The sequence below is a fragment of the Arachis stenosperma genome, chromosome 2 (assembly GCF_014773155.1).
Source record: "Arachis stenosperma cultivar V10309 chromosome 2, arast.V10309.gnm1.PFL2, whole genome shotgun sequence".
Classification (NCBI taxonomy): Eukaryota; Viridiplantae; Streptophyta; class Magnoliopsida; order Fabales; family Fabaceae; genus Arachis; species Arachis stenosperma.
The window spans coordinates 55,126,624-55,138,659 of NC_080378.1; the positions used below are offsets into that span (position 1 = coordinate 55,126,624).

The 12,036-nt window shown below is 39.9% G+C and overlaps 1 non-coding gene across 1 annotated transcript; it reads left to right on the plus strand.

Annotated features, from left to right (window-relative positions):
• The first annotated feature begins 751 nt into the window (after positions 1 to 751).
• Positions 752 to 855, plus strand: LOC130964956 (small nucleolar RNA R71). The gene has a single exon (XR_009081018.1). It is a non-coding gene; the product is annotated as a small nucleolar RNA R71 (small nucleolar RNA).
• The last annotated feature ends 11,181 nt before the right edge of the window (positions 856 to 12,036 follow it).

The following is a 12,036-nucleotide window of genomic DNA, read 5'->3' on the forward strand; positions in this document are numbered from 1 at the left end:
ACACTCTCTCTTGGGATTTTCTTCTGTATTACTTGGGAGAGTGCTAGGAGGAGTTTCAGTAACCTTTTTACTCAGCTGACCCACTTATGCCTCCAAATTTCTAATGGAGGATATTGTTTCATTCATGAAACTTAGTGTGGTATTAGATAGATCAGAGACTATGGTTGCTAAGCCAAAACGACTCTGTTCAAAATTCTCTGTCTGTTGCTGAGAAGATGATGGCAAAGGTTTGCTATTGCCAAACCTGTTTCTCCCACCATTATTGTTATTGAAGCCTTGTTGAGACTTCTGTTGATCCTTCCGTGAGAAATTTGGGTGATTCCTCAATGAAGAATTTTAGGTGTTTCTATAGGGTTCTCCCATGTAATTCACCTCTTTCATTGCAGGATTCTCAGGGTCATAAGCTTCTCTTTCAAAGGAGGCTTCTTTAGCACTGCCAGATGCAGCTTGGAATCCAGTCAGATTTTGATAAATTATATTGACTTGCTGAGTCAATATTTTGTTTTGAGCCAATATGGCATTCATAGTATCAATCTCAAGAACTCCTTTCTTCTGAGTTGTCCCATTGTTCATAGGATTTCTTTCAGAAGTATACATGAACTGGTTATTTGCAACCATTTCAATGAGTTTCTGGGCTTCTGCAGGCATTTTCTTTAGATGAATATATCCACCTGCAGAATGGTCCAATGACATCTTGGATAACTCAGACAGACCATCATAGAAGATACCTATGATGCTCCATTCTGAAAGCATGTCAGAATGACACCTTCTAATCAATTGCTTGTATCTTTCCCATACTTCATAGAGGGATTCACCTTCCTTCTGTTTGAAGGTTTAAACTTCCACTCTAAGCTTACTCATCTTTTGAGGTGGAAAGAATTTAGCTAAGAAGGCATTGACCAACATTTCCAAAGAGTTCAGGCTGTCTCTAGGTTGTGAGTTCTACCATATACTAGCTATGTCTCTTACAGCAAAAGGGAAAAGCATAAGTCTGTAGACCTCGGGATCAACTCCATTGGTCTTAACAGTGTCACAGATTTGCAAAAATTCAGCCAAGAACTGATGAGGATCTTCCAATGGAAGTCCATGAATAATTGAGGCTTAAGCTCATAGTTGTTTGCTCCAATGGCAGGAATAGAGAAGCTTCTCCCATAGAAGTCGGGAGTAGGTGCAGTAAAGTCACCAAGCACCTTCCTTGCATTGTTGGCATTGTTGTTATTTTTGGCTGCCACGTCTTCTTCTTTCTCAAAAATTTCTATCAGGTCCTCTCCAGAGAGTTGTGCTTTAGCTTCTCTTAGCTTCCTCTTCAAAGTCCTTTCAGGTTCAGGATCAGCTTCAACAAGAATGCCTTTATCTTTGTTCCTACTCATATGAAAGAGAAGAAAACAAAGAAAGTATGGAATCATCTATGTCACAGTATAGAGATTCCTTGATGTGTCAGAGAAAAAGAAGAATAGAAGGATGAGGTAGAGAGAGGAATTCGAACTTATAGAGAGGGAGGGGTGATGTTGCGGAATTTGGTGAATTAAAAATTATGAAAATGTGTACGTTGCAAGTATAGTTCTTAACTCACCGGAAATCCACTTATCAATTTAGAAATATGTCACAGAAATTTAAATTTTAAATACTGGGAGTATGAATCCCAGGTCATCTCCCAACGAGTTACAGAAAGGTGTGCTATTTTATTAATCAGATGTTTTCAAAAAGGTTTGAGTTGAATGACAGGAAATTAAATTGATGAATTTGAACAATGTAAATAAAAGCCTTGACTGAGAGTTGATTAGTTGGAGTCCCTATTATAGTTGGAATGCTCTCAAGATTAATTGATAATTAAAAGTTATTTTGTTTGGTTATCCTTTACTAGGCAAAGGAAAGTCAAACAAGTTGGAATGCTACATCTGTTCACAAGTTGCAACCCACTTAATTAAAAAGGATTGATGTTAGTGACTAGAAGGCAATCCAACAGTAAACCCAATTACAATCTTTCTCTTAAGCCTTCCAACTCAATTGGTTCTTTTCAATCAACTCCCCATCAAGTTAGGGAACTACTCGCTCATTGTAAATAATAAATCCATAACATATGAAAGGGAATCAAAAGAAGACAAGATTATTGGAAAGAAAAATGGATTAAAATGAAAGAAATAATTCTTGTATTCAATAATCATAAAAGTGTTCCAATGACAAAATTGAACAAGGCAAGGAACATGGAAGAAATAAACCAAGTTAAGAGAACAAACTAGAATGACGAAGTCTTGATGAGGAAATAACTCTTCTCAATATCCCAATGCCAAAGTAGTAGAAAAATAATATCCTAAAAGTATCAATTGTGTAGAGAGAAAACCTAGAGGAGGAGTAAAACTAGATCTGAAAAACTTAAAACTGTGTAGAATGAATGTTCTTTTTCGTTTCTGCATGTTCTCTGGCTCTAGTCTGCTGTTCTGGGCCGAGAACTGGGTCAAAACAGGGCCCAAAATCGCCCTCAGCGAAATCTGCAGATTATGCAGATCGCGCATGTCACGCGGTCGTGTCGTCCATGCGGACGCGTCATTCGCGTTTTTCCGTGCCACGCGTTCGCGTCGTCCACGCCTCCGCGTCACTTGTGCTTTTTCTTTCTGCGTAGTCGCGTGAGCCATGCGGCTGCGTCACTATAATTTCTCCTCTTCCACGCAAACGCGTGAGCCATGCGGCCGCGTCACTTCTCGCTGGTTGTCTCCTCAATTTCTTGTGTTCCTTCCATTTTCGCTAGCTTCCCTTCCAATCTCCAACTCATCCATGCCCTATAAAGCCTGAAACACTTAACACACATATCACGGCATCGAATGGGATAAAGGAGAACTAAAATGCATAATAAAAAAGTCTTTAGGAAGCAGTTTTCAATCATGTAATAAATCTAGGAAGGAAATATAAATGCATGCTAAATTAATGAATAAGTGGGTAAGGATCATGATAAAACCACATAATTATACACAATATAAACCATAAAATAGTGGTTTATCAACCTCCCCACACTTAAATATTAGCATGTCCTCATGCTTAATTGAAGGAGATAAGATAAATAAGTATGAACATGTAGAAACTCATGCAATGCAATGCAACCTATATATATGAATGCAACTATATGATTCTTGCTCACTTGATCAAAAGTAAATAAGCTCTTCAAACAATTACAAATCAAATTCCACTAATTCTATCATTATACAGTAAGACAGATAAAAGTGCTAGAAGATAGCTCATGAAAGCAGAGAACATGGAAATTCAAGCATTGAACCCTCACCGATGATGTATGTACGCTCTAATCTCTCTAGTGTATAGGGTGATCACTCTATCCCTCTCTAATTATGCTCTCTAACTTTTGTTTTTCTCCCAACCAATCAACAATAGTTAATATGCCAATGCAAACATCATGAGGTCTTTTTAAGGTTGTAATGGGGCCAAGGTAAGGATAGGGATATATATATATGGTTAAGTGAGCTTATAAATTAAATCTTTAATTAACCCAGCTTTAACCCAACCTATATATTTTATAAAACTTTAGAATTCATACCTAGCTACCCAGAATTCCCTTTTACCTTCCATACTCATGTATCATATATATATATATATATATATATATATATATATATATATATATATATATATATATATATATATATATATATATATATATATATATATTTTTTGGCATATGTGCATTGATCTTTTGAATTTTTAATTTAACATTGGGGTAATTTTATCCCCTTATTCATGCTTATCGATGCACATAGAGTTGTGATTCTTATAGCCTCACATGAGTAGGTACCCAAATTCCCATTATCTTATCATGACACATTCCCTTAATAACTTTTGTTCCCACAAATTTCCATACTTAACTATCATACACAATTCTATTTTAAGCTAACCAAAGATTCAATTTGGGATATATAATTATTTTTTCCGCTTAAGGCTAGTAATGTGGTAGAATACAGAACAAATGGGATTTTAAGGCTCAAAGTGGTTGACAAAGGTAATTAAAAAGGGTAGGCTTAATTTGGATAAGTGAGTTTAAACAAATAATGGCCTCAGTCACATGCAAGCATATAAACATAATAACTATTGGACATATAGGATGAGACAAAATATAGATTACAATCATAGAGAAGTAAACACACAAGAATAAAATACTTATGGTTAAATAATGTAACCATGCATAAAGGCTCAAAATTTTCACAGGTTGTGTGTTCTTTAGCTCAAAAATCATGTTCCAAATATAACTTCAAGCAGATTTATCCTAAAAGTTAGGATCAGAATTAGTGAAATTTTGTTCTAAAGATATTTTTTAGAAGAAACTTATTGTCTTTTCAATCAAGTGGAACATGCATGCAACTAATCTATTCTAAGAAAAAGAAAATCTAACTAAAATATCCTAATTTATTGGTGCTAGGGAAGAGAATTTACCTCCGGAAGTCAGGTACTGACCGACCTCCCCACACTTAAGGCTTTGCACCGTCTTCGATGCTATCTGTCAGGAACAATGGTGGGCTGGTGGCAGTGTCTCCACAGTCGGGGTCGTTCTGGCTCCCTGTGCTAGTGAAGGATGTGGAGTCCGGGGTGTCTGAGTCTCGGCAATCTCCTCGAAGTAGCTCCATGAGGTGTTTGAATCGGCGTTGGTTGCGACGCCCACGGAGCTTTGCTTTCTTTTCATGTTGGTCCAACCGCTTCAGTATCTGATGTAGCAGTTGACTGGTAGATGATGGAGGAGCTGCAGCATCCTCTGTGGACTGGCTGGTCGTGGCAAGTGGTGGCCTGAGATATTTCCCGTTAGGAACATATTGATCATCCCGTGGAAGAATGGCTTTGGTGTCCCCAGCTCTGTAGGATACTCCAGCTGCTGAGATGAGATCAGAGACCAATATGGGAAAAGGTAGGTTGCCCGCGATCTGCACATGTTCCATAGCATTTCGGATATGTCGCGGTAAATTGAGAGGCTGGTCTGTGAGGATGCACCATAGTAGAACGGCCATGTCTGCGGTGAAGGAGGACTCATGAGTACTCGGGAAGACATAATGGGACATGATCTGTGCCCATACGTGAGCCTCTAAGGTAAGGGCGGAAGCCGAGATTCCCTTAGGACGGGAACGATGGTATCCGAAGATCCATTTGCTGCTAGGGCGAGCAATAACTCTGAGAACAGCGTCCCAGTCAAAAGTGTATGCCTGGCGCTTGGTTGCGGCTTTCTGAAAAGCGTCCAATCCTTCTAGAGCAGGTGGGAGATCTAAAGCCTGCTGTATGGCTTCTTCTGTAATGGGGACTTGCTTCTGGCATAAATAGATGGACTGCAGAGTCGGCAGGTGGAAGTTGGAGTAGAACTCAACAACCCAAGAAAGATTAACCTGTCGTGGCTGTCTCAGTAGAAATCCCCAATGTCTATGTGCAATTTGTGGCTCAACAAATTCAGCGATATGAGGCGGAAGGATAAGAAGGTGTTCGTTGTTGTAATTTCGAGCTGCCAGAATAGGAAACATCTGCTCACAGTAGCGATTTGGGAATCGTGCAGTGTCCTTGGCTGGGAAGGCTCGTTCCTTTTCATCAACCTTGATAATCCTTTTAATTCTCTTTGTTGAGGGCTTGACTGCAGTTGAAGAAGGTTCTGCCACTAATGCTCTCTTCGTTCCTTTCCTTGCTGTGGGTTTAGGGGTAGCCTTCTCTTTGCCTTTCTTGGTGGCCATTCTGAAAAAGGAAAAAGAAAGTAAGTCAGATCCAAAGAAACAAAGCAAGGAAAGAGATGGAGTGGGTAATAAACAGTGCACGGTGAAGATGAATGAAATAAACACATGGTCTAGACAACATGTGAAAAGATCAAGAAAGGAAATAGGATAGGTGCACATAAAGGGAAGTAGATGCAAGATGATTATTGGCATGCCGGCAAGGGCATGAGTAGCATAGATCAAGCATCACTTCGTAACAAATTAACAATTTGTATTGGCAATTAAATTGGATTAATAAAATAGTAAAGGGATTTAGTGAAAAACATGCATGGAATAGTAGAATATGATAATGTAGAAAAGTGCATGATGCCATATGGGCCTTTTCACAAACACATAGCATGCATGATAAATAAGGCATAGAAAGTATTAAAGTAAACATGCGAGCAATCCCTTTTTTGAGAATAAGATATAAGTGCCAAACAAATTACAATAATCCACAAGCAAATAATGAGGAATGATGGCTCAAATAAATATGCTAGCATCATGTAAAAAGGAAATAAGAAGAAAGAAAATAATGATAAAGAAAAGAAAAAGAAAAAAAAAAGAAAATAACATCTAAAATAAGAATAATGATAAAAAAAATGGAAGAAGGAGGGAAGAAAAGAAAACCTTGTTAATGGAGGTGAGAGAGAGATGGAGTGAGGGGTGGGGTAGAAGGGAGAAGGGAGAAGGGGGAGATAAGGAGGGAAAAGAAAAATTAGGATTTGGAGGAGAGAAAGATAAGATAATTTGGCAGTTTTGGTGGAGCTGTGCGGCGCAAGCGACGCGGCCGCGTGGAGCACGCGTTCGCGTGATTGCGCTGTAAGGTAGGTGACGCGGTCGCGTGACTCATATTGTGCTTCTGGCGCGAGTACAGCCTCGCGGCTGCACAACTCTCTGTTCAAATTGATAAATTTGCCAAAATTGGGGTGACGCGATCGCGTGGGGCATGCGATCGCGTGAGTGGGCTTTTTAGAGGAATGTGACGCGGTCGCGTGGGTCACGTGGCCGCGTGGGTAGAATTGTGCGTTCAGCATCATTCCAGCACCACTCCAGCACAATAATTGGTTGTGCATCCTTTTACGTCAAAATCCAGGGCACGCGGTCGCATGGGGCATGCGATCGCGTGGAAGGCCAGGAATCCCATGTGACGCGGACGTGTCAGTGACGCGGTCGCGTGGGGCGATTTGTGCCACTGGCACGCCTCCAGCCACGCTCCGGCGTGACTCTCTGTTCACTTTTGATTTTCTCACCTCTTCCTGTGACGCGGACGCGTCGCTGATGCGGTCACGTCGCGCAGCTCTCTCTGTTTTTTTTATTATTATAAAAAGTGCGAATGCAGATGCATGAAGGCGCTAATAAAAGGAAGAGTTATTGACTAGGAAAAACTAAAGATAAAAAGAAAAGAACGATCATACCATGGTGGGTTGTCTCCCACCAAGCACTTTGCTTTAACGTCCGTAAGTTGGACGCTCCAGTAGCTCAATCTTCTGGCCTGTGGGGATCTTCCAAGAGGAAGATCTCAAGCTCCTTATTTTTCTACAGCTTTTCTCCATGGTACAGCTTCAGACATTGTCCATTAACTTTAATAAGTTCAGAGCGTGAAGGGTGGCTTAGGTGATTGGTGGACGAAATTGTGATCCATATTCTTTATATTTGTATGAAATCATTATTATGGCACCGGTTGAATTCACAACTCTGTTCAACTAACCAGCAAGTGTACTGGGTCGTCCAAGTAATAAACCTTACGTGAGTAAGGGTCGATCCCACAGAGATTGTTGGTATGAAGCAAGCTATGGTCACCTTGTAAATCTCAGTTAGGCAGATTAAATTGGTTTATGGTTTCAAAAATTAATAATAAAAAGAAAATAAAAAGGATAGAAATACTTATGTAAATCAATAGTGGAAATTTCAGATAGGTGTATGGAGATGCTATGTTCCTCTTGAAACTCTACTTTACTACTCGCTCTTCCTTCAATCCTTCTTACTCCTTTCCATGGCAAGCTGTATGTAGGGCATCACTATCATCAATGGCTACTTTCAATCCTCTCGGGAAAATGGTCCTATGCGCTGTCACTGCACGGCTAATCATCTGGAGGCATCACCCTTGGTTGATAGCTACATCCCATCTTCTCAGTGAAAATGGTCCAAATGCTCTGTCACAGCACGGCTAATCATCTGTCGGTTCTCAATCAGGTTGGAATAGAATCCATTGATTCTTTTGCGTTTGTCACTAACGCCCAGCCTTCAGGAGTTTGAAGCTCGTCACAGTCATTCAATACCGGAATCCTACTCGGAATACCACAGACAAGGTTAGACTTTCCGGATTCCCAGGATCCTACTCGGAATACCACAGACAAGGTTAGACTTTCCGGATCCCCATGAATGCCGCCATCTATCTAGCTTATACCACGAAGATTCTGTTGGGGAATCTAAGAGATATGCGCCTGGCCTAAGGTAGAACGGAAGTGGTTGTCAATCACGCGCGTTCATAGGTGAGAATGATGATGAGTGTCACGGATCATCACATTCATCAAAGTGTTGTGCAACGTATATCTTGGAATAAGAATAAGAGAGAATTGAATGAAAAGTAATAATAATTGTATTGAAACTTGAGGTACAGCAGAGCTCCACCCCCTTAATCTATGGTGTGCAGAAACTCCACCGTTGAAAATACATAAGTAAAAGGTTTAGGAATGGCCGAATGGCTAGCCCCCTGAGTGATCAAGAGACCGAATAATCAAAGGCTAAATAGTCAAGAGATTAAACTGTCAAAAGATATCTAATACAATAGTTAAATGTTCTATTTATAATAAACTAGCTCATAGGGTTTACATGAGTAAGTAATTGATGCATAAATCCACTTCCGGGGCCCACTTGGTGTATGCTTGGGCTGAGCTTGATCAATCCACGAGCTGAGGCTTCTCTTGGAGTTGAACTCCAAGTTATAACGTGTTTTGGGCGTTCAACTCCGGATCATGACGTTTTTCTGGCGTTTAACTCCAGACAGCAGCATGTACTTGGCGTTCAACGCCAAGTTACGTCGTCAATTTCCGAATAAAGTATGGACTATTATATATTGCTGGAATGCTCTGGATGTCTACTTTCCAACGCCGTTGAGAGAGCGCCAATTGGAGTTCTGTAGCTCCAGAAAATTCATTTCGAGTGCAGGGAGGTCAGATTCCAACAGCATCAGCAGTCCTTTTGTCAGCCTTTTTCAGAGTTTTGCTCAAATCCCTCAATTTCAGCCAGAAATTACCTGAAATCACAGAAAAACACACAAACTCATAGTAAAGTCCAGAAATGTGAATTTAACATAAAAACTGATGAAAACATCCCTAAAAATAGCTTGAACTTACTAAAAACTACCTAAAAACAATGCCAAAAAGCGTATAAATTATCCGCTCATCACAACACCAAACTTAAATTGTTGCTTGTCCCCAAGCAACTGAAAATCAAATAGGATAAAAAGAAGAGAATATACTATAAATTCTAGAATATCAATGAATATTAATTATAATCAGATGAGCGGGACTTGTAGCTTTTTGCTTCTGAACAGTTTTGGCATCTCACTTTTTCCTTTGAAGTTCTGAATGATTGGCGTCTCTTAGGAACTTAGAATTTTGGATAGTGTTATTGACTTTCCTAGTTAAGCATGTTGATTCTTGAACACAGCTACTTATGAGTCTTGGCCGTGGCCCTAAGCATTTTATTTTCCAGTATTACCACCGGATACATAAATGCCACAGACACATAACTAGGTGAACCTTTTCAGATTGTGACTTAGCTTTGCTAGAGTCCCCAGTTAGAGGTGTTGGTGCGCGAAATTGTGAACAATACTTTTCACAACTCTCATAATCCCTGGTCATGAACTCCAAAAACTTGGTGGTTCAATTCCATGGCATTACACAACTTCGCACAACTAACCAGCAAGTGCACTGGGTCGTCCAAGTAATACCTTACGTGAGTAAGGGTCGATCCCACGGAGATTGTTAGCATTGAAGCAAGCTATGGTCATCTTGTAAATCTTAGTCAGGCAGACTCAAATGGATATGGTGATGAACGAAAATAATATAAAAGATAAAGATAGTGATACTTATGTATATCATTGGTGTAAGAGCTTCAGACAAGCGCGTGAAGATGCCTTCCCTTCCGTCTCTCTGCTTTCCTACTGCCTTCATCCAATCCTTCTTACTCCTTTCCATGGCAAGCTCGTGTAGGGTTTCACTGTTGTCAGCAGCTACCTCCCATCCTCTCAGTGAAAATACGTCCCTGATGCTCTGTCACAGCATAGGCTAATCATCTGTCGGTTCTCGTTCAGGCCGGAATAATATCCATTGATACTTTTGCGTCTGTCACTAATGCCCTAGCCTGCTAGGAGTTTGAAGCACGTCACAGTCATTCAATCATTGAATCCTACTCAGAATACCACAGACAAGGTTAGACCTTCCGGATTCTCTTGAATGCCGCCATCAGTTCTTGCCTATACCACGAGGACTCTGATCTCACGGAATGGCTGGCTCGTTTGTCAGGCGAACACTCGGTTGTCAGGCGATCAACCATGCATCGTGTATCAGTAATCCAAGAGATATTCACTAAGCCTCAGATGCTTGTAGAACAAGAGCGGTTGTCAGTCACCTTGTTCATGGGTGAGAATGGTGATGGGCGTCAATCATCACCTTCATCAAGTTGAAGAACAAGTGATATCTTAAACAAAGAACAAGCGGAATTGAATAGAAGAACAATAGTAGTTGCATTAATACTCGAGGTACAGCAGAGCTCCACACCTTAATCTATGGTGTGTAGAAACTCCACCGTTGAAAATACATAAGAACAAGGTCTAGGCATGGCCGAGTGGCCAGCCTCCCAAAGTGATCAAAAGATCTAAAGAAAAAGGTTCCAAAGATCAGAAGATTTTTTATACAATAGCAAAAGGTCCTACTTATAGAAAACTAGTAGCCTAAGGTGTACAGAAATGAGTAAATGACATAAAAATCCACTTCCGGGCCCACTTGGTGTGTGCTTGGGCTGAGCAATGAAGCATTTTCGTGTAGAGACTCTCCTTGGAGTTAAACGCCAGCTTTAGTGCCAGTTTGGGCGTTTAACTCCCAATTAGGTGCCAGTTCCGGCGTTTAACGCTGGAATTTCTTGAGGTGACTTTGAACGCCGGTTTGGGCCATCAAATCTTGGGCAAAGTATGGACTATTATATATTGCTGGAAAGCCCAGGATGTCTACTTTCCAACGCCGTTGAGAGCGCGCCAATTGGGCTTCTGTAGCTCCAGAAAATCCACTTCAAGTGCAGAGAGGTCAGAATCCAACAGCATCTGCAGTCCTTTTGAGTCTCTGGATCTGATTTTTGCTCAGATCCCTCAATTTCAGCCAGAAAATACCTGAAATTACAGAAAAACACACAAACTCATAGTAAAGTCCAGAAAAGTGAATTTTAACTAAAAACTAATAAAAATATACTAAAAACTAACTAGATCATACTAAAAACATACTAAAAACAATGCCAAAAAGCATACAAATTATCCGCTCATCACAACACCAAACTTAAATTGTTGCTTGTCCTCAAGCAACTGAAGATCAAATAAGATAAAAAGAAGAGAATATGCAATGAACTCCAAAAACATCTATGAAGATTAGTATTAATTAGATGAGCGGGGCTTTTAACTTTTTGCTTCTGAATAGTTTTGGCACCTCACTCTATCCTTTGTAATTCAGAATGATTGGCTTCTTTAGGAACTTAGAATCCAGATAGTGTTAATGATTCTCCTAGTAAAGTATGATGATTCTTGAACATAGCTATTTATTGAGTCTTGGCTGTGGCCCAAAGCACTCTGTCTTCCAGTATTACCACCGGATACACACATGCCACAGACACATAATTGGGTGAACCTTTTCAGATTGTGACTCAGCTTTGCTAAAGTCCCCAATTAGAGGTGTCCAGGGTTCTTAAGCACACTCTTATTGCCTTGGATCACAACTTTATTTCTTTCTTTTTCTTTCTTCTCTTTTTTTTTCTTTTTTTTCGGTTTTTTTTTCGTTTGCTTCCTTCTTTTTCTTGCTTCAAGAATCATTTTTAATGATTTTTCAGATCCTCAGTAACATGTCTCCTTTTTCATCATTCTTTCAAGAGCCAACATTCATGAACCACAAATTCAAAAGACATATGCACTGTTCAAGCATACATTCAGAGAACAAAAGTGTTGCCACCACATCAAATTAATTAAACTATTATAAAATTCAGAATTCATGCAATTCTTTCCTTTTTAATTAAGCACGTTTTTATTCAAGAAAGGTGATGGATT